At 45.6% G+C, this 22738-nt stretch overlaps 1 protein-coding gene across 4 annotated transcripts in view; it reads right to left on the bottom strand.

The window, feature by feature from the left end:
- FARS2 (phenylalanyl-tRNA synthetase 2, mitochondrial) overlaps nt 1-22738 on the bottom strand; it is a 453696-nt gene that overhangs the window by 424946 nt on the left and 6012 nt on the right. For all 4 annotated transcript variants that reach the window (XM_061194789.1, XM_061194791.1, XM_061194790.1 and 1 more), the window contains exon 2: nt 11870-11955. The gene's annotated coding sequence lies outside the window, so the exon portion shown is untranslated. The remainder of the gene's footprint in view (nt 1-11869; nt 11956-22738) is intronic.

Below are 22738 nucleotides of genomic sequence, written 5' to 3'. Positions count from 1 at the left end.
ATTTCACTAGGCATTTCTGCAGGCGCTACGTGCAAGGAAAGAGATGGGACAGCTTTATACAAAAACTACAGTTAAGGGCAAAGGTCAGGCATCACATACATAAAGAAAGATTCTCCTTGTCTGACAGTATCCAGCATTCCGTGGCGGCGAAGGGTCTTAATCCTTAATAATGCTTGCCCAAGATTCTCATAACAATATTAGTTGATTAAATAATAGCCAGGTAGGCCGTTCCTTATTCCAAAAGATTATTCCTGAAATCCAAGCCATGTAAACATAGAAACCTTACATTACAGAAGATTCCTAAAGCACATCCAGTCACAAAGCCAAGAGTCCACGAAGCAACACCATCAACCACCAGTTATCTCTACCCAGAATTTGCCTGCTTTGTCGTTTAAGACTTTTCTGTATTGGGTTTTCTTAAAATAAAGCACAACTGAATTTTTGTTATTGTTTTTGTTTTTGTTTTAATAAATTTATTTATTTATCTATCTGTGGCTGCGTTGGGTCTCCGTTGCTGTGCGCAGGCTTTCTCTAGTCACGGAGAGCGGGGGCTACTCTTCGTTGCGGTGCACGGGAATCTCATTGCGGTGGCTTCTCTTGTTGTGGAGCACGGGCTCTAGGTGCGTGGGCTTCAGTAGTTGCGGCTCGCAGGCTGTAGCACGCAGGCTCAGTAGTTGTGGCGCACGGGCTTAGTTGCTCCGCGGCATGTGGGATCTTCCCGGACCAGGGCTCGAACCCATGTCCCCTGCATTGGCAGGTGGATTCTTATCCACTGTGCCACCAGGGAAGTCCCTGAACTTTTGTGCCATAGATTTCTTTCTTTCTCATAAAACTCCAGATTACTATACGAAATTTGACTCAAAAGTCACCAAAAACTTTTCAGATAAAAGTAATATAAATTTGTAATTCAATTAAATGAAAGAGTAATGAATCTATACTTCCCCAACTATTGCTCAGTCTTGACAAAAGGGAGCTGCAGATCTTTGGATGCCCCTGAGCCACTGGTAAGCCCCATGCCACCGGGACTTGCACTGATCACAAGTGTGGGGAGAAGCCCCTAAAACTGAGCCCTTATGCAAATAAGATATGCAAGATAATTAATCATTAGAAGAAAAACATGTACCCGCTCAAACTGAGGTGGAACAAGATATAAGGAGACTCTACCTGAGGAGAAGTCAGACTACAGGCAGTTTATCAAGTGAAGTCAGAGCTTAGCAAACAGCTAATGGACTTTCCTGAGCTATTTCTTGGAAGGAGAAACCGGCGGGGCCGGTGATCCCTACTGAACACGGAAACAACCCACTCCTTCCCCAACATCATCCTTCCTCTCCCCAGTCCCACCCCGCTCAGTCAACTGGTCACCCTCCTCCGCCCCACACCCGCCCCCATCACAAGCTCTGCTGAATCCAGCTCTTCCATCTGGGATCCACCCACCTCCTTCCATCTCTACTGCCACCCCCTCCATCAGGCCACCTTTTTCTACAGGGGCTCCCTAACTGGCTTCACTGCGCCCAGGCTTAGCCTCCCCAATCCATCTTCCCCAAAACCAGCAGCAAGATCTTGCACATTCATAGGTCTAATCAAGTCACTCTACTGGTTAAAGTCCTTCGGTGGCTCGTTAATACCAAAAACGTCTCCACGGATAAAATCCATATGCCTCGCACGATTATAAGGCTTGGAGGCTCACAGATTTTGCTGTCCATTGAGATCTGGGAAGCGTTACAATTCCCAGTGCTGCAGCAGACCCCGCACCCGTGGAGCCGTAATGTCTGCGGGCAAGGGCCAGTCTTCAGCACCACCACCTGCCAAACACAAACACACACTCACACTCGCCACCCAGAATCCTCAAACCCGGGTTAGAGGCCACGCCCCCGTGCTCTATGGCAACTTGTCCTTCCCCTGTTATACCACCAAAGACCAGGCGCTGGGCCTGCTGTTGACCTTCGGTTTCCCCTGCCTAACCCAAGGCTCTGGGAGCAGGGACGTGACCTCCTAGTGACCACGCATCCCAAGCAAGCAGCTCCTAAGGAAAGGGACTGTGATTTCACTGCCCAACACTGGTCTCCAGCACTCACTGGACACCCAACTTTTTATTCAAGTCCAGGTTGGACCCCTTTAAAATGGATAAATCAACAGTAAGCACTGTGCTCCTGAAAATCTGGGAGATGGTTCTTTAAGAAGTGACAGCCCAGAACAGGGGGCAGGAAGAAAGAGCCCCTCGCCTTCGAGCACACCCTGGGAATAACCCAACTTTTCAAAACGCTCCTCGATGAGCACATTCCCAGCAGCTACAGAAACGCGCCCGATCTTTAAGTGCTGATATCCCCTGGGCTCTCTCTGCCAGGTCACTCTATACTCTGCGCCACCGTTAGCATCTTTTCTGAGGTGGCAACATTGTCCTCAGACGTCCAACAGTAAGTCCTCAGGCGATAAAGACATCTCCCAGTCCACGCTTCCCAGGGTCGTTATGAAGCGTGAGTGAGAATGTACAGAAAACTCACCTGAAACACAAAAAAATACTCCACAAATACAGGTTATGAGACTTAGTATAGATTAATAGTAAGCAAAGCCCAGAAGACATACTTATTGGAATTGTTATACTTAAATTTCTGGGTAAATGGATACTAGGAAAGAAACTGCCGTGCTTTAAATTCAAAAGGCACCCTTGGAAGGACGGCAGCTTCACTCATAATCTGAGTTGCTTCCAGACGATGGTCCCAAGTTATTTGCTTGTTTCTAAATTATCTACAAGCTTCAGACACTGCACACATCTAAAATGCTCATTAGAAGTCAAAGAGCTTTACATGCCTAAATTTGGTTTGTGGATGAATATATATGTGTACTGCATAAAACCTGAAAACATTCAGTAGATCCTATGACGCATGCAAAGTTACTTAATCTCACTTTTACCCCCAAACAAATCTACAGCGGGTGAATCACATGGAGCCACACTGGATATATTACATCAATACGGATCAAAAATGCATTACAATTATGGGAGAACGCAGTCTGTGGCTGGCTTTTGTCTCTCATTTTTGACAGCTAGACCCCACCACGGGCCCCGCTGCCCATCACCTACAGACCTTTAGGCTCTCACTCACCCTCCGCGCCCATGCTTAAAAAGAGGTTCATGGTCCTCTCCTCAGCTGACTAAGCCAGCGTGGTCAAAAGCTGAAAAGGTCTCAGTCTTAAGAGGTTCATGTATCTAAAGAGGACAGGCTAGAAATAAGTTGATCTGAGTTCAACACCACAATCTACAAATAAAGAAAACTCCGTATAAGTCTTTTTTTCCTTAGTAACATTTATCAGGGTTGCATACATGTGTGTATGTCTTAACACACAGAAGTTAAAAGAGAAAGAAAGCCCTGTCGTCTCATATAGAGAAAACCCCTTGTTGTGTTAAAAATAACACTCGGGACAGCCAGAGTCCCGTGGATGGAAAAGGACGAGTCTCTGGCCCAATGCTGACAGAACAAGCGGACATTTCAATAAAGGCCTATCAATGAAAAATTAAACTTCTGTAAAGGAAATTCTATAATAACGAGGAAAAATATAGATGTTAATAAAAGAAAAAGAGAAAGGTAAAACTTTCATAAACAGTCTAATTAGAACCACAAAAAAATTATACAGGAGAAAAGAATGAAAGAAAAAATTTTAATGTTATGAATGGTTTGCATTCAGGTGGAGGGAACTTGAATAAATTTTCTCTCGTCTTTCAATTTTTCCTTCTTGTCTAAATTTTTGAGAATAAGCTTCTAGTTCCTATCCTGAAAACAACTTTAATCCCGCCAAGACCAGACAAAGTAAAAGGTGCCAACCTCAGCATGTTACAGCAAAATGCTATCAGCAGGTCAGTAAGTCTCTCCCAGCTGCTTTGCACTGAATAATAACCACATTAGCAGCTCCTGCACAGAAGGCAGGATGGAGCTAGTTTCGTGGGGATGTGGAGAAAAGTCATCCTGTCCACTAGGCCACAAGTGGGCCTAAGTAGATTATCCTGTGCTCTCCCAGGAAGAAAGCAGTTTACACACCGAGCCGGTTTTAAACACTCCAGCACCACACAGAAAAGAGCTATCCAGTCACACCAAGGACAAACGTTTAGACTGGAAAGTTACAGAAACATAGGAAAAGCCCTCTTGAAATGTAAATACCCATCAATTCGAAACCCGATTACCCAGTAGCTATGACCACGGGCAGCTTGCGAGGTTGACATCACTTCCAAGGGGCCTGGAGCCGCCAAGGGCTGAGCAGGCTCCAGGTCCCACACACCGCTCAAGTCCCAGGGTGGACACCACACGGCGTTAAGGAAGCGGTGGGCTGACGATTCTCCTGCTCTGACGTTCACCACGAGTGCTTTCTCACTCGTAAAGCCCTGAGCTTCAGAATGCCAATGACCAACGTGCCTGTCCTCTTGCGGGGGGGCAGGGGGCGCTGGAGAGGAAGCAGGGGGAAGCAGCACAGCCGATGCAGGGCTTCTGCTGTCAGCTTCCAAAGTTAATGCTCCCTTGACGACCGTAAACCTCTACTCTGCGCATATGGACCATAATGAGAGTTTTATAAGAATCACAACTGTGGCAAATACACACTCAAATCATGTACCACAACTAACATTGAACATTCTTCCCTTGAAATGAAAAAAAGTTTATATTCAAACTCAGAGATACTATAAAGCTGTAATTTGGTAGGGAATTGGGTTTTGATCCTGCACTATCTCTTGGCTCTCAAGACAAATCTCTAGGCTTTTACTGCTCTGGACCCCAGTCTGACTGTTGCATCAAGGTCACAATCTCCAAACACATTTCTATGCAGCCAAAAGGGAGAAAAAAATATGCGCATATAGCAAAGAACACTCCAAATATACATCGGTTGAGGGCATGGGGGCATGGAAGTAGCAAAACAAGCACCCCAAGTTTCCCCCACACAGCGTAGCATAAAGGACGCTGGGCCAGGAGCCAGAAGGTCCAGGTCTGAGCTCCCAGCTGCCGTCCACTCTCTGAGGGACCGTGGGGAAGACACTCATCCTTAAGGGCTCAGCTTCTCCATCTGTCGAACAAGGAGGTCCCGACAGGTGACTTGGGAGGTGTACATATATATATAAATCAAAGGTCTTTTCCAGCATTACCTTTCCTAAATTTCTCAGCTCAAATTTCCTCTTCCTTTACCCCTGAGAGCATCTGCTGCAGGTTCTACACGTGGGACCCATCACCTGACCACAGGGCTTCGGTACAACTCCTGGAACCATGAAGACAGGGTATAAATTTCCCTCATTCATTCATCATTCTATTAGCAAGCACAAAACCATCACTTACATCATAATATACAAAACCATGTGCTAGATACTTTACGGGACGGATATAAAAATGAACAACTTCAAAAGGTCCGGTCTCTACTTAAAGGCATTTAATGTTTACAATCCAAAGGGAAATATAAAGAATTGAAGAAAATTGCAATGACAAAGATCTAGAACAAACTGCTAATTAATCACAGTTCCTGTCCCACGAAGCCTAGATGGGACCTCAAAATCCTTCTCAACACAGCATTCCACTCAGCATCCTGAAGACTGCAGTTAGCAGGTGAGGTTGATTTTGCTGCCAGGTTAGGCTCGCTCCTGAGCACGTGCCCGGGCACTTCCAATGCCCTCCTCCCGCCTGTCCCCCTAACCTCCTCGACTTCCACCTTCACCTCCAAACCATTAGGTATTCCCAAAAAGCCGGGGGCCCCTCAGACCCTCGTCACAGTGGCTGAAAGCCCTTGCCAATTCACCTTTGCTAACTTTTTAAAAATTTCAAATTCCAGGGAAACAGGAAATATATATACTTGCTTTACTCCATGTCTACCACACTGCTATACTAAACTCTGAACTGCATGACTGACATTGGCATTGGACATCTAGTATATTCCTACTAAGAAGGACAATGCACAGTGTCACTGAGGCTTAAGTCAGTGCGCATACGACCCAGCAAGCTTTACAGACACTCACGCCTCCTGCTCCTCTCCTGCTGTGAGAGGCTGCATCCCTAATCCTAGCTGGCCATCTGGGAAACAAATGACTTTGTGATGGCACTGTAAATTGGTTCCACTCCTCTGGAAAGCAATCTGGCAATATGCTTTAGAAGCCATAAAACTGTTCATACTCTTTGACCTACTAATACCACTAGGGACTCTGTCATAAGAAACTAATTCAAACTGTGGAAATAGCTACATGCACAAAGATATACCTTGTGGTGTTATTAATAACTGTGAAAAGCTGGGAGCAAGATACTCATCAACAACAGAGTTAATTACTTAACGGTATAGAATCACAACAGAGAATGCAACCATTAAAACGGTAATGATGAAGATTATGTAGCAATAAGGGGAAATGCAGATGCAAAACAACAGATACAACGATGTAAAAATCATTGAAGAAAAAACTGATAATATTAAAAACTGATAATCATTGTTTTAGGACAGTGAAGGGGGTGTTTTCTCCTGTTCTGTTTCTTAGCTTTTTGTGATACAGCACTGATGCTTCTACCATTTAAAGATAATCTTCGGAAATATGAACGCAGGCCTTGATCGTGAGGATGAAGAGGAAAGGGACCACATCAGAAAGCCCAGCCTGCTACCTTCCGCAGGGGGGAAGGGCCAGGGCCCTCCACACCCTGGGGGCCGGGGGCGTGTGCACAGAGCAGCTCCACAGAGAGCCACCCGGCAGTGTGTGCGCCTGTCAGTGATTAGGGAAACATGAGCAGCGCCCATCTGCTAACCCCAGTCAATCCCCTCCATTACCAGCATCCCGAGGCCAAGAATTCCCCGGGCACACCGCACTTGCTGTCAGCTTAGTTATCTGTTTACCAGATTTATATGGGGTCACACGGGGCTGTTCGATACTTTATTTAAAGCAAGTAAGCTCAGATTTTCACGTCTGGAGCAACGAGGAATGTCTGCGCCAAGAAACGCCATCATCATAAAGATCGGGGGACAGAGCAGAAACCACCTGTCGCCTCTGGTGAAACAGAGGAAGCGGCAGCACTGATGCTGCCACTCGGGGGTCTAAGAAACGGGCGCCCGGGCGAGGGCAGGGCTGCCTCTCCAGGGCTGACGTGGGGATGGAGGATGCAGGTCAGGAAGAGGGGTCCAGCCTAACAAACGTTCCTCCAGATGGACACTGATCCCAACCTGGGGCCACTGAACCCCATCTGCAGGTTCCCCCTGTGTCCAGCCGGGGACCAGCCCCGCGCAGGGAGATTTAAGGAGCTCCAGCCTGCCTAAACTGCCAGCACTGAGGGGCCTCGCAGGTCCTCTGCTTCCCTGCTCTTGTGCTCTTACCCTCATCCCCGCGGCCGAGGACCTCTTTATGCTGCAGGGTCAGCGACCAAGTTCTGATCTCCCCGTATCGCAATTTCTGCTCCGAGTCCCTGCCAGGGAGGGAGCAGAGCAAAGACGTCTCAGAAACAGATTTTGAAATTAGACAAAACTGACTTAAATTCAAATTATGTTACCCTCCTCCCTGTTGACCTTGGGAAAATTGCTTAATCTCTCTCAACTGCAGTTTCCTTTTCTATAAAGCGTGCACCTACGCCATCAGACCACTATAAGGATTAAGTGAAACAAGGAGCGTCGACCCCAGCGTCTGACGCCACGTAACGCTTGTTAATCCAAGTCTGCCCCACGTGCCCTCCCGCTCCACGGCCACTGGCGCCCCACCTGCCTCTCCATCCCCCTCTAATCCTGTCCACTAAACAAGGACTGCACACCCCCACCCTGCCGCTCAAGCTTCCTTATGCTGACCACACACCTGGACTCCACCTGCCTTCTGGAAGCGCCCACCACCGAAACCCAGACACTGTCCTCTCTGAACCACGATCTGACGCCAGCGTGGGCGCTTGAGGCCGCACCGCCTGGGCTCACAGCCCTGCCGGTTCACTTGTTAGGAAATGCGACTTGGGTCAAGCTATGGAACCTCTCCGTGCCTCAATCGCCCCATCTGTGAAACAGAGACAATGGCAGTGCCTACCTCATATGACTGTGAGGCGGATCCCTGTGTCTACAGGCATCTGGGAGCCGTGTGAGCACATGGCAAGCAGGCACTTTTTACATCTTTGACTCCCTGTGAGAGTGTTTCGTCCAGATCACTCGGTTAGCTGCCTGTGCTAGCCCACGTCATCAGATGAGCAAGCATCCCCACTACCCTCTGACACCAAGGGAGATGAAGCAGGCTCTTAGAGTGAAGCCTTTCCGGTGCCAGTGTGGTCCACAGGCCAGCATCAGCATCATGCGGGAGATCATTCGAAATGCAGCCTCTCAGGCACCCCCAGCCCGACTCAAATGGAATCTGCATATTAACACATTTTGAATGCACAAGCCCTCTGTCACCTGGGGTTCCTGTTATATCACAGATGGGGGGCAGAGGACCTGAAACTCTGCCATCCTAGGATCCTAGGGCCCCACTTGGAGTAGCAGGTGTGAAAAGAGAGCACCGAACTCCAAAGAGGAAGTGCACCAGAATGTGAGACAACGGCTGCCTTGGCACCTGCAGGTGGACAATGAGGGAGACGGGTGTGACCGATGACCTGGAAGAGTCCATAGCTAAGAAGTCAAATGGCGCAGGGAGCTCCCTGGTAAGTCCTTATAGGGTAGGGACCCTGTCTTACTCATCCTGGTTTTCTCAACAGAGAATGCCTGGCACAGAGGAGGCAGGTCACTGTAACCATCTATCTCCGTCTCAATGAAAGCAGAATAGCACTTGTTAGCTTTACAGAAACACAACTGTTTTATAGCTATATTAGCAGCCCCTCCCCACCCTACTCTAATATAATATTTGCCTCTACATTTCCTATATGAAGATGATACACCCTATCATTAATCAAAGGGAACCATTTCTAAACTTTTTCTCTTAGAAATGATGCTGGCTTTGAAAACCCGGGAGGCGGGGGGTGAAGGTGGGGTGGGGGTAGGAGGAGGGGCCGGCAGAACATCCTACACAAAGCAGCGGCTACACTTATAAAGAGCATTTGCTGGTACCTTGCTGACTCTTTCATTTTAAACATCCAGCATGTTGAAAACTAAGTGAAGGCAGCAGAAGAGGGGGTGCCCTGTTGCTATACCCCTTGACTTTTTCTTAGTGACCCACGAAACTAATCAGCCCCTGGAGGTCAACAACCAGGGACTAGTTAGAGGGAAGGAGACAGGGAAAGCAAACGAGAGTAGAGACTAGAAAAATCACACCAGCTGACCCAAGAGTCCCTTGAAGTCCCTCCTTCCTGGGGAGCACAGCCCTCACTTTTCAAGACAGCAGCAATGACCAGATGCCCTTGCTTTTGATCTCAGCAATCTGTCCCCTTGTCCAGCAGGGCCCTCGCCCTACCGCCCACCTCCATACACACCTGTCACCAAGGTAAGTGACTAAGGGGAGAAATCCACACAAACGTGAGAAGAAAGCTATCTTCCCAGTCCAATGCCCACAACTAGCATGAAGTTACCTAAGTGTGAGACCACATCAATCCCAAATGTGCCTCTCTTTGAAAAAACAAAGGAAGATCACCGGCAGATGTCCCTAAGAGAATCTCCTTTACGTCACTCTGAATCAGCAGCTACGTATGAACACAGAGTAACATTTTTACACGCTTATACTACATATACGTACATGTACAAACACACAGGGATACGTTTCTCTGCTCTGCCTGTATGTGAAAAGGGTTTGGAGTGGGTAAGGCAGTCCTTGTCCTCAGCTAGTGGAGTAAGCCAACCATTTTCTGCCCTTAGGTGAGGTCTCTAAGCAATTCCATGGATCATATACACCCTTTCTGCGTCAACTACTGATGGAGCTCTCACAGAAAAACAGAATACAAAACAACGACAAAGTTTCAAAATTTTACATCTAAACATTCATTTTTAAAATGAAATCAAAGCAGGGAGAACACTTGTTTCCCCAAACCTCATCTCTAAACTTTCACGAACTTTCAACCAAATAATCTTAAAGCCACAGTCACACAGCCCTGTCACTGACTTTTTAAAGAAACTCCGAGGGCCCAGGAGGAGCTAAGGCAAAGCATCCCTCTAAACCGAGGAACCCTCGGAGGGCCTATGTGGTGTAGGCAAACACACAGCCAGGTTTCCCAAAGTAATGCCACGTTGAGTGTTACAACGCACAGGGGTGGTGAGGCTCTGGATGAGAAGACTTCAGGAACTACAGAAGCGTCAGCTTGAACCCATCACGGTCTGCAGTTTATAGAATGAAACTGCCCTCAGAACGCAGAGTGACCGGGAGCCGGCAGTGAATGTAGGCGAGTGGACCCCTGTCCTTCCTCCAAGTTCCTGAACTCAAGTCCCCGCAGAGTAAGCGAGACCCGTCCCCTCCAGACACCAGCGCTAAGCCGCACGAATAGAGACATGCTCCATAAGGATGTGAAAATCACCTTCCAACACAAATAAACAAAACAGAAGACAGTCCCTGTGTGTGTGAGGACTATTTTCCAGCAATCCCTGCTAATAAGAACACCCTGAGAAAAGGCATTTCTGTATCTTTTGTGATGAGAAAAATCTTAATTACAGCCCAAAGAGCAAGGTACTCAAGAGGAATTAGACCAACGATCCCATACCTTGACCATACATTTACAATCATCTGTGAGGCTTTTTAAAAATCCCAATGGCCAAGGCACACACCAGGCCAGTGACATGGGAATTTCTGGAGGTGGCCTGCAGTGCACGGCCAAAGTTGGAAACCACCGAATTAGGGATTATTCCAAAGACACCGTCCAGGGCAGAGTCCATCTGAGCATGACTGTGGGCCCTTGATACGCTGGGACCTTTGTCTAAATCTCACACCCAGCTATGATGGTGGATGGTACAAGCCACTCACCCTCAACCCTAGGAGGGGCTCGGGGCCATGCACACACAGCCCTCCCCTTAAAATGCAGCACAGACAAGGTCGCCCATCCAGAGGGCCTGCCCGGATGAGCAGGGTCCAGGAGACCCTTGGTCCGTATCTGCAGGGGGCACCTCCCTGGCAGCAATGTGAGGGGCTCTGGAGACGGGCTGGGACATGAGGTGACGCATGGGCCCAGCTGAGCCAGCGTCCCCCGGGGAGCACGCTCTTTTCAGGATGCCGCAAAGCCCCTCATGACCACTCTGTGAGGGAGAATGCAAACCCTCTTAGCAAAATACACACAAGGATGAAAGAAATGGGTACATTTCCTTGCTGTTGCTCCTCTATTGATAAAGATGGAAAATGCACTTTATCTGAATTTTTTTAAAAAGTCCTCAGTGTTCACCACTGATACTCTCCAAGTTTCCCCCCACTTAAGTTCGGCTTAGATAGTTTTGTTTGGTTTTATTTGAAAGCAAACTTCTGGCAGAGGTACGTAGAGCAGAGATATATACAAAACTCCAGGAGAATCAATTTGTATTTATTCAAAGCATTTAAAAGCAAAATTTGACCCAAGAATTCAAATAAAAAGAAAATCAAACATATTGCATACATCTTGAAAGATATTTTAAATAACAGAACATTTTAAAGCATAAATGTAGAAAGGCAGGGGAAAGACATACAGAGATATTTAACATATAATATCTTTCTACAGAATGTGGATTTTTTTAAAGAGCACTTTTGTCCAAAAAAAGAAAAAAGAAAAAAGAAAAACCAACCCCTAAATCTAAGATGCTTACCAACATGAGCTGTGAAGGCAGGTGGCCCGGGCTTGAACCCACACGCAGTGCCCTGGACCACGTCTCCGAGCCTCTGTGCCCCCTCCTACCTTTACATCAGAGGCTCTGGAGTCGGACTGTTGGGCTCGAATTCGGGTCTGCACATGAGCTGTGTGAGTGCATTTAACCTCCCCGCCCCTCTCTCCCTCCTCTGTGACACTGAAACAAGAACAGGACCTACCTCCAATCTGCGGAAACTGGAACCTGGTGCACAGCCGATGGGAATGCAAAATGGTGCAGCTGCTGTAGAAAACAGTCTGGCAGTTCCTAAAAATATGAAACATAGAATTACCATAAGATCCAGCAATTCCACTTCTGTGACTCTGCCCCAAAGAGCCGTGAGTAGACACTGGAAAAGATATTTGCACACCCATGTTCACAGAAGCATATTCACAATAGCCAAAAGGTGGAAGCAGCCCAAGTGTCCATCAACAGAACAATAGATAAAATGTAGTACATACATACAATGAAATATTATTCAGCCTTAAAAAGGAAGGAAATTCTGACACATGCTTCAACATGGATGAACCTTGAAGATAACTATACCAAGTGAAATAAGCCAGTTATATAAAGACAAAACATTCTATGATTTCACGTATATGAGGTACTTAGAGCAGTCAAACTCATAGAAACCGAAAGAATGATGGTTACCAGGGGCTGCAGGGACGGGGAATCGGGAATTAGTGTTTAATGGGTACAGAGTTTCAGTTTGGGGAAAATGAAAAAGTTCTGAGATGGAGGCAGGTGATGGTTTACCCAACAATGTGAATGTACTTAATGCCAATGAACTGTACACTTGAAAATGGTTCAGATAGTAATTTTTATGTTTTGTATATTTTACCACAATAAAAGAATAAAAGTAAATAAGAAAGCCTAGCCCCTACCTCCTAGAGTTGCTGTAAGGGCTGGATATATGAGAAGTGTTTAGAGAGTACCTGGCAGGGAAGCCCTCCATGAACACGAGCTACAGCTACGCTCTTATTGTCCTACCTTTGGAGCTCCCTCCAGGCCCCACTACCATGTTCTGCAGAAACAGATGCTCACTGACTAGATTCTGGTCCCCCTCCTGGAGCTGTAAACCTTCTGCAATGAGACAGTTCCAGCCCTGGGCTTCCTTCCAGCAAAAATGCTCTAATATTGGGACAAAACTTCCACCGCAATCAGATAAAGATGAAGAGACCACCTGGTTCCTGCAGAGTCTTCGCACACAGAGCTGAGATGACCACAATTTAAAAAAAAAAAAACTGATTTTATCGTCTATTTCCTAAATGGTTTGTTAATAATTTTGCCTCAAAGATAGGTTCATAGGCTAATGCTATCATATAGGTCTGACAGTGGAGAAGAAAGGAAAAAAGTTCCCCTCCTATTCATAAATATTCTTTCACCTTTTATCACAATCAAGACTATTTTACTTCTTTGCTTCATCATTTAAAAGTCCTTTTATTATGAAAATTTCCAAGCATATACAAAAGTAGAGACCCAACTAGCCCTCATGTACCCAGCTTAATAGCCAACTTCAACCTCTCTGACCCTACCTACAACTCGACATTCTCCCCACCAAAAAACTAGAATAAAAACACCAGGGCAGCTACATTGAAGCAATGTTCTTTTCTAACAATCATCATCATCATCATCACCATCATCACCATCACCATCATCACTATTTTACTTTTAGAAGTTCTTTTTGGATATCTTCTCACCTGCTTTCCTTTTTTTCTTTGAAACTACAAATAATTTCAATACCTACTATGCCAAGGTTATTGTGAGGATGTAATATACACCAAAGTGCAGAGCTTGGTGTCTGATGTGTATGAAGTTCCTGAGAAATCTTAGTTCTCCATGGACCACCACCTCACCCTTCTCTCCAAGACAACAGATACCAACCACCGCCACCCCTCTCACACATATCCTTCTCCACTAAAGAATGTCCTTGCTTGTCCCTCACTCCTCCCTTCCCTTCCCAAACACTGGTCCTTGCTTCCCTCCTGGCCCCTCGGCCTGCTTCGAAGCCAGGGATCCCAAACACAAACGTCTGATCACAAATCCAATCACCTAGAAGACCCCAAATATAAAGACAAATACAGAAAGTGGATAAACTGAACTGATCAATATATTTAACATTTAGGGTACCAGCCACTAAATTAAAAATTAAAAACATACCCAATCTAGTGCCTGTATATTATTTAACAGAAAAACCAGGCTAGACACTAACTACATGGTAAAAATAGTACAAACAGGGATTCCTATGCAGGTCGTGTGTATGTGTATGTATTTATATTTTAAACAATAAACCCTTTTTTGATGATCCAGGAAATTTTATCTGCTGATGAGATTCATTTCCTTGCAGGACTTTCCGCCAGTGGCAAACCTGCCACATCTAATTTGTTTTAAAAGGAATTCTAATCACCCAATCAATCATACTCTTGACCTTCAGCCTTCACAGTCACTTCGCTGTGGCCAAAATTGGCTCTAAAAATTCATGTTGTAACAGTTCTGTTGTCCTCAAGCTCCAAAACGCCAACAACAGGAATATAATTTGACCAAACCCTCTGGTAGAAGAAAAAACGGTACCTGAAGTTTCTAATTCGTCTTCTACCAAGATTCTTTAAATAAAAGTGAATGTCTAAGATATTATTGAGTAATAACTTTTCCTCTACTGGGGTTTAAAGACTTATAAATCATCCAAGTCTCTATGCAGTGAATCTGGTCTCTTCATTACAAAAATCACACGTCTCACTTTTGCTTTTAAATAACTTTTCTTACTGCAGAGATATAATGACCAAGCAATAATCCTTCCAACTCCCCGCCCTCCCCTCCTGGCACACATTCAATCTTAACCGCGCTGGCGCACGTCGTTCTGGCTTGAAAAGGCGTCCGCATCTGCTGCCCGCCCTCCTTGTCCCCAGCCTCCCTCCTGCCTACCTGGCTTCTCAGGGCTGGCACACAGCAGGTACTCAATACATGATGCCGCCAGGATCATTAAGAAAACTTGAGGTGTAATAAGAGACAGAAGCAGTCACATCAGGTGGAGAAGCTGACTCGGGGTGGGGAGAAGAATGCGATCATTTTAGACACACTGTTGGAGGGGCTGGCGGGATATGCAGATGGACACATTCAGTGATGTCCACCTCGGTGATGATGTCACACGGGGATGAAGCAGGTCAAGGAGGGAGGCCCGGGGAGACAGACGGAGGCCCTCTGCAGAAAGACTCCATCCGCGAGCAGAGAGCTCAGCTCTGAGCACCACCGAAGCTAAGAAAGAACTGCATTTCAAGGTGACTGAAAACACCGGGTAGGGTGTGAAACGCCACAGCTAAACTGAAGAGGATTCAAGACCGTAAATGAGGGGACGCGTAACTTAATACTAGAAAGTTCTCCATCTTTGAGAAGCTGTTTCAGTGATGAATAAGATACATACTTATAACTATCTGCAAGAATCCCAAATAAAATGTAGACAAACAGAAACCACTAAGGGAACACTATACCAAGGCCACCGGTGGGGGGGGGGGGGCCACCATGCACAGCACAAGGATAAATCAAGGCAGGAGATCCAGTCCTCTAATTGACCCCATGATCAAAGGAGAAAAAGCAAATGATCAGCCCCCAGATGCTCTGAAGGCACTTGACAAAACATAACATTCACTCTTCATTAAGACAAACTCTTAATAAGATAGAAATAGATGACTATTGCCTTAATATGATGCCAATATATCCACCAAAACTCCAGAATCATGATTTGAGAAACCACTACAGGCATTCCATGAAAGTCCAACTTCTGAATAGAGAAATGGGAATCAGCGAGTGACAGAAGGTTTCCCCAAAAGGAATTAGAAATGCCTCTGGAAGGTATGAAAAGATGTTCAATCTCAAAGAAATGCAAATTAAAATGACAATTAGATTTTTTAAAAATCTACAGATTGGGGAAGATCATGTTCTTTGATATCACAGTATTATGCGGGTCTAAGAAACAGGCACTGCTGGTAAAACTTCTATGGAAGTCAGTTTGGCAATATCTATCAACATTTAAAATGCACATATTTAATTCAGCAATCTCATCTGTAGTAAATTAAATTTATAGATACACTTCTTGTATGTGAGCAAAATGATGCATGAACAAGGATATTCACTAAACAATTTGTAAGAGCCAAAGACAGGAAATACATTTCCATTAATCGGGGGCTAGCTAAGTAAATTAAGAATAAGGCTTGGGCTTCCCTGGTGGCGCAGTGGTTGAGAATCTACCTGCCAATGCAGGGGACACGGGTTCGAGCCCTGGTCTGGGAAGATCCCACATGCCGTGGAGCAACTAGGCCTGTGAGCCACAATTACTGAGCCTGCGCGTCTGGAGTCTGTGCTCCGCAGCAAGAGAGGCCACGATAATGAGAGGCCCGCGCACCGCGATGAAGAGTGGCCACCACTTGCCGCAACTAGAGAAAGCCCTCGCACAGAAACGAAGACCCAACACAGCCATAAGTAAATAAATAAATAAATAAATAAAAATTAAAAAAAAAAAAGAATAAGGCAGCACTACACGTATTGACATAGGATATCTCCAAGATATATTGTTAAATGATAAAAAAGAGGTGTTGACTGGCCGTGCATGGTAGCTACCATTTTTCAACAGGAATATAAATGTAGTTTATGCATATACACACATATACAAGGAAGTGCAGACACGGTAGGAACTGAGAGACAGGGACAGGAGAGAGGCTACTATTCATTACATGCTTTTGTACCTTTTGATTTTATACGATGAGCATTACAACCTAGTGACTTGAGGTCACGCTTGACTCCCCTTTCCTTCGTTCCCTCCATCCAGCCAGTTGGTAGGATGTGAATTCTGTCTTTACAACATCGCTGCCACTTCGGCCCTCCTTTCCACTCTCACCACAGGTGACATAATTTAGAGACCCTCAGTACCTTCCTCCAGGATAATTAAACAGCCTTTAACACCTTCCACTTCAAATAATTACCTCCTCTGATTCACCTTACGTACCATGCCGGATTTGCCTTCTAAAGCACACGTTTATTAAGCTTCCGAAGGCCCGAATTCCGCTTGGCCTATCCAAGTGCCCCCGCAGACCCCAATTCCCAGGGACCACACCCCACACTTGGGCTGAACAGAACTGCTGCCAGGGACTAGACCTACAGCTGCTTCCTCCCACCCTGAGCCCCAGCGCCCGGCGGGCTCCTCCCTCAGGAATGTTCCACGCGCACCAGCTGAGATGGGTTGTGGCCCCAGCACCCACCGTGAAGGCCTTGACCTCAGGACACTGCCCCTGACGTCCATCCAGGACATGACTACAGAACTGCACGTCCCTCTCAGGGTGGCCCTGACACGCCCACCTGCTTCCTTCTAAGCACCCACACCAGTGGTAAGTCTCCCCCTCGCAGCTGCCCCTCGGCTTCGTTCCTCGGGCTTCTGAGAACAGTGATGTACCCACAGCAATAAATAAAGAGCAAGTCATCTGGTGAGGGTAACGCTTCCCTTCAGACTCCCCGGATTCCAATTGCTCATTAAAGGACTAAAAAGCCATCCTGAATCTGTAAGTTTAGATGTGCCCAGTGGTCACAATATTATACTAAGGTGGGAGGTACTAAAAATGCTAAGTAACTGTTTCTGATTCTTTTTTGCCTTTCTCAATGGACACTGGTAAAAAGTTTGGAATCCCAAGCACACAACACATATGCAAGGAAGTCCATCTTACCTGTCATTTAAAAGTCATTTTCTAGAGTTACTGTTTTTTTAAATGAGAGAAATGATCTTTCTCAGGGCGAGCATGTAAGGTTAGTGATGGCTGGGAGCAGGAACTAAATTGGATGATTTCGGGTCCTTAACAAGAAGTGTCTACCATTTCCCAATGTAAGGCAGTTATGCATTAGTTAGGTCAAGGTCATTTTAAAAGAGGTGATTCTTATAGACACATAGGTATCAGTAGTCCATATTAGTTTGGACAATAAGTATGGAAAAGAATTTTAAAATTCATCATCAAATTCATAGAGACAAAGTAGAACAGTGGTTCCCAGAGGCCAGAGGGAGGGGAGAGTGGGGACTTAGGGTTCAACGGGGACAATTTGGGAAGATGAAAAAGTTCCAGAGAATGGATGGTGGTGATGGACGCACAACAACGTAATGCATTAATGCCATGGAACTGCACACTTTAAAATGGTTAAAATGGTAAATCTTATTTTATATATATATATATATTTAACACAACTTTTTAAAATCCACCATGACAAACATGAATTTTAAACATTTTATTTTCAATACAGTAAAAGATACAACTACCAGTTCTTTTTATTTCTCATTTCAAGACCTAAGACAATACAGACAAAACATCAGCAGTTTAAATCTGATGGCTCTAATGTAGTAATTATTAAAGTTTATCTTGATAATTCTTTTTTTAATCCTACCTTCACTTGGAAAGTACTAATATATTATTAAAGTTTAATCTGCTAATTCTTCTTCTTCTTGTTAATCCTACTCTTCACTTGAAAAGCTTTTGGCCTTCAAGGTGAGGTCCATGCCATGCAGTCAGAGGGCAACGGTTGCATAAGTACCAGCTGACTGAGGTTAGCCACAGAAGGCAGAAAGAAGGCTGGAACTCAAAGAACTCCAGGCCCTTGTTCCTGGATGAGTCCTCCCACAAACTAAAGCCCAGGAGGGCTCTAGCCTATTGATACAATGCAATTAAAATAATGAAAATTTAAAAATAAAGAATGGAAGGAAAATGCAATGATAATCCGAAATCACAGAAGGTCACTGAGGACATGAGAGCTTCTGTTTCTCAAGTAGACCATAAAACACACCTATTATGCATCATAAAATGAGCTGAACGCAGGTCACTGCTTTTAGAAGGCCTTTTCAGCTGCAGAAATTACCTATATTTAATGGGTTAGAATTCAGTGGTAACATTTTGCAATGCCAGAAGCTAATAAAATCACGTCCTCTGGATCTGTGTTGTCTAATACAGTAGCAGCTAATCACATGTGGCTATTTAAATTTAAATTAATTAAATAAAGTTAAAACTTCAGTTCCTCAGTTGCACTAGCCACATTTCCAGTGCTCAAGAGCCACATGTGGGTGGTGGCTGCCACACTGGACAAAACAGGTAGAAACACTTCAGTCATCCCCGAAAATCTACGGGACAGAGCTGCTCTAGGGTACTAAGTGCCTTTTCCTGAAGCCATCACAGCATTTCTGTTCGTTCATTCAACAAATGTTTGCTGAGCTCCTACTATGTGACAGGCACAGGGATAGCTGTCGAGCATGGCAGTGAGTGAAACTAAGAATTTAAGTAGGAGATAAAGAGGAACCTCCGATATAGGAATGGAGTCCTGATTTTTAGATAAAGATGAGCAGCCAGGGAAGGGCTGTCTGAGAAAGTAATGTTTAAGTCAACATTAGAAGATAAGCCATTCAAAGAGACAAAGTTTCCAAACGGAGGGATGGAAACACCCATGTGCTCAGGTGGGGAGGGCTTAGCATGTTCCAGAAACTGATTTTCATGCATTTTGCAGCTGTCTCATTAAACTTGAAACACCAAGCAAAGCATTTAACTGACACCCAAATCTATTCCCATGGGGAAGTCAGACAACAGTCCATATATTATCCCCAGCCGTTCCCCTTCTCCCTCTAAATCACCCGCCTCTCTGTCATTTCATTTCTTGAAGGACTGACTTCTGAGTAGGCAGGCAGAGAAGAGCAATTAATTTTGTTACTTCTTAGCAGAGGAAACGGGCTTAGGCGAGCTTTCTGAGTGACTGTGGACTTCAACTGGCTGTGCTAACGCGGCCACCGAGATGTTCCCATCACAGGTCCAGCAGTTTCCATCTGAGGGTGGCTGGCAGTATTCCTGCCGGGGCAAACCGCTCACGCCGACTCCGGGCAGCAAGACCCAGCCGCTGGGCAGACGGCTCACTGGGTGGATGACCTCTCCCTGGCAATGCAGCTAGGGGCCACGCAGCGGGCACCGCCGCCCCGTCACTGCCCCACACACAGCGCACGGGGGAGACTGAACACACCCACTCAGGCCTTTGAAGCCTCTGCCCCGCAACTCACTTGTGCCATTCACACACCTCGTCATTCTCCCGGCTTCTCCTCTTCCCGTCACCTTTGCAACCAGAGTGGCCATGCCCCTCACAGCCCCGGCTCCCGTCCAGGGGCTGCACAAGGTCTGCAGGACGCACGCCCGGGGCCGCTGCACACAGCCCTCTGGTGCACCCAAGGCAGCTGAAGACAGCCTCCCTCCGCCTCTGGTCCAGCGGGAGCCAAGCCACCGAGGAAGCCCCTTCCCACCCCCTTCACTTCAGGGACAGAAAAACAGAACCTCTACTGCTGGAAAGAGCTGAAATGCTGGGACTGAAAAAAAAAGGCTGCACTCTCGCACCACATTAATTAAGAGTCAGATGTGGAAATCATGCTTATCACGTCAGGTTTTGATTTTTCAGTCTTAATGAAGAAAAGGCCAACGCTAACAAACAGAAAACCCCGGTGAGGTGGAACAGTTATGAAAGACAGTGTTAAGGAGGGTACTTTAAGTCCACATATGCCATAGCATCCATTGGTAGAGACATTTCTGCCCAAACATATTTCAGTAACTAAGTATGCCATTAACATTTTGGGTAAAACCTTATAAAAACACTTCATTTTCCTACATTTTGCAGAAAGCATAAGCTTCGGATGTTAGAATACCATGTGAATGTAACACAAAAAAGGAAACAAACAAACAAACAAAAACCCACTGAAACCCACAAACCTGGCAGACCTAGTTCACTCAGGACACCACCACCACACCCTCCCTGTACACTCTCTTTTTCCAGAAAACCAAAGCAGAGTGTCTTAGGGTTAGGGTTAGCTGCTCTAACAAAAATACCACAGACCTGGTGGCTTATAAGCAACAAATATTTATTTCGCAGTTCTGGAGGCTGGGAAGTCCAAGATCAAGGCGCCTGCAGATTTGGGGCCAGGTAAGAGCACACTTCCTGGATCTCAAGACTGTGTCCTCACATAGTGAGGGGTGAGGGAGCTCTCTGCGGTCCCTTTTATAAGGACATTAATCCCATCCTGGAGGCTCCACCCTTATGACCTGATCACCTCCCAAAGGCCAACCCAACACATCCCACTGGGGTTAGGATCTCAACCTATTTATCGGAGCTGGTGGGGAATGGGGGAATGGGGTGGGGGGGACCACAGCCATTCAGGTTATGGCACAAGTAATGAGAATATGTTCTTAATCTTGGCAATGTCCCTAGAAGTAAGGAGAGCACAGCCTATTTCAGTTCCAATCTGGACTGAAGAGAGGAGTTAAGTAGGAAAAGGTAATCTGGTCACAGGTCACACACCTGGGGCAGAGCCTGGCTGACCTCTGACCTTCCAGGGTTATGTTCATTACTTCACCCATTTCAGGATCATGCTGCAATAGTTGAAAAAGGTCAGTAATCGAGGGTTGCTTATTTGAAGTTATAATTTAATTACAGATAAAGTGTAACTTTAGAGAAAATATCTGTAAAGAGTAGGCTTGTAGTCCAAACGGAGAGAGATATAAGCCACCAACTCACAAGTACCCACTCTGCTCAACTTCCCTCATTTACTATGTGGAGCGATCCACAGTGCGCTGGGCACAAGGACAGTCCTTAAAGTGAAGAGTGAAAACTGACAATGTGATGTTGGGATTTTACTGAAAAAAATATTTAAATAACGCTGAGCAAGGGAAAAATGCCGTTCTTCCATATTATGAATAAATTACGATATATAAATATTTTGTTTTTAAAAGTCCATAAATATCTTTCAAATCTTAAACACATTCACTTCTAAACATGGGATGTCTCATAATATGCCATTACAGAAAAACAAATTTTAGCTTTGGTGTTGCTAGCACCCTTTACACCCTAGAGAGGTTATTTGGGAAATCATCTGACTTTAAGAACAAATGTTTAAGGCATCTGGGAGTTGGTGGTCCTTAACTTTAGCAAGTTTTACTGCATCTTCTTTGCTTCTGAGCTGGTATCTTTCTGGTAAATAAAAAAATGTTTGCTGTAACTAAAAATAAAAAGTACCTAGAGCCACCCATTTGGAATTGGTACCCATTTTTCTTTTCCTCAAAAGTGTAATTGCAAAGTACAGTCTGCTGGCTTTCTCCTTCCCCCGCGGTATTCCGAGGGTGATTCAGGAGTATAGTGAGCCCACATCTGAGAAGCACAGGGAATTTTACTTGAAGGTATAGCTATGATACGTATTTGTCCCTGTGTTACCTGATGTATAGACAGGAATAGATGGGCAGAGAGAGCCTTCCGGGTGCTCCCAATCCCACGGGGAGCCTGGACAAAGTGACATCTCCTATCTCTTCCCCCTGATCAGGAATCCTTTCCCCTCCACCAGCCCATCATTCCCATAACACTGGGCCTGCCTGCCCTGCTTTAAACCTCCTGAGAACAGCCTGTTTGGTCTTTCACGTGCCTTTGTTTTAATATTTGTGCACATAGGCCTGTGCTCATCCAAGCGAATAAAATCAGTTTGATCTAGAGAGCAGCTTAAATTCTGGAACACCTTACAAGAAATGAAACTGATTTGCAAATATTCACCGTGCACTTAGCAGAGGTGCTGGGGAACAAAAGAGTTAGGAACAAGTCTTTGCCCTCCAAAATTTCAGGAGGCCAGCTTTGCAAGATTCCAAAAAGCCTTATGGGCATGACTGTGGCTTCATCAGTCACTCATCTTGGTGGCAGCACTGGGGCCAGAGGTTCTCAGTCATGGCTGAACATTAGAATGACCTGGGAAGCTACTCAGAGGTTTTTACTTGACAGCTGTGGGAGGAGTCCTGACATCAGCAGTGAGTCTGACATGCACCCCGGATCAAGAGCCACCGCTCTGGACTGACAGCTCGCAAATTCCCACCGCTGCTAAGGCCACAGGTTCTCAAACTGTCAGGGTTGTTCAACTCGGCCTTGAATTTCATGAAATATCTAGCATCCTACCCATATATTTTTTGGTTTTGCTTTATGCTCCAAAAGACGATTTGTGTCGTCTGAACTTCAACTAGTACATAAC

Source organism: Eubalaena glacialis, chromosome 7 (assembly GCF_028564815.1).
Source record: "Eubalaena glacialis isolate mEubGla1 chromosome 7, mEubGla1.1.hap2.+ XY, whole genome shotgun sequence".
NCBI lineage: Eukaryota > Metazoa > Chordata > Mammalia > Artiodactyla > Balaenidae > Eubalaena > Eubalaena glacialis.
The sequence above is the reverse complement of the archived record's forward strand: the minus strand, read 5'-3'. Positions and strand labels throughout refer to the sequence as shown.